Here is a 1,003-nt window from a genome sequence, read left to right on the forward strand (position 1 = left end):
GCCACGCCCAGCGGCAGACGTGTCCACGCTTTCGCGCTCCACAGTAGGGGCAGAGCGACCTGTCTGGATGCAGCCCGCTAGACTCGGCCTGGTAGCGAAAGGACGTGTTGGAGATGGGAAACATGGCAGGCAGGGTACGGTTCGAGATCGTTCAACTTTCTACCGGCGCGCTCGAGCGCGCCATTCGAGCAGCAACCGGAGAAAAAAGTAAATATGCGGCGAAATGGATCGGCTAGGGTATGAACAGGAGCGAGTTCGCGCTGCGCTAGGCTCAGACGGCGTGTTCGCGCTGCGCTAGGCTCAGTACGGCGAGTTCGCGCTCTGCACCGCGACTCCGCTAGCCGCCTAGCGGCAGGCTCTCTTGCGGAGAATTTATCTCTCGGCTGCGTTGGCTCGCCAAAGTCTTTGTTCTCGTTGGCGCTGGGTCCGCTGACTGGGGTGGGTGGGTGTGCGTGTTTTGTAGAGAAGCAAAAACGCACGTCGTCCGGGTTCTGTCGTGTGCGTCGAGCGTGCGGGCGGAGAGGCGAGGCCCCGCCCCAGGAGGTGCGGCGGCCGGCGCCGCCATCGGGCCCGCCCCCGCCACCACCACCTCCGCCCCCGCCGCTGGAGCGACCGCTGGGTCGAGGAGCCGCCCCTGAGGTTCTGCACCAAGCGGTGCGGCCGCCAGTGCCGCCATCGTTTCCGCCACCCACACTGCCATTTCCACCCCCGCCACTGGAACGGCTGCAGGGTCGTGGGGCCGCCCCAGCGGCTCCACACCAGACGTTTGGGCCGCGAGGGCCGCCACCGTACCCGCCGCCCCTGCCACCGCCTCCACCCCCGCCGCCGGCGGGGCCGCCGCCGTATGGACCCGCTCGGAATAACCTGGGGGGTCCGAGACCGCCCCGCCGGAGGCTGGTGTATCCGGGCGGAGGAGATGGGGGAGGGGGGTTACCGCGGTACGATAGTGGGCCCACCGGCGAGCCGGAGGGCCGTGACCGGAGGGCCCCGGAAGGGGCTTGGG

Source organism: Emiliania huxleyi (assembly GCF_000372725.1).
Source record: "Emiliania huxleyi CCMP1516 unplaced genomic scaffold EMIHUscaffold_5, whole genome shotgun sequence".
NCBI classification, from domain to species: Eukaryota; Haptophyta; order Isochrysidales; family Noelaerhabdaceae; genus Emiliania; species Emiliania huxleyi.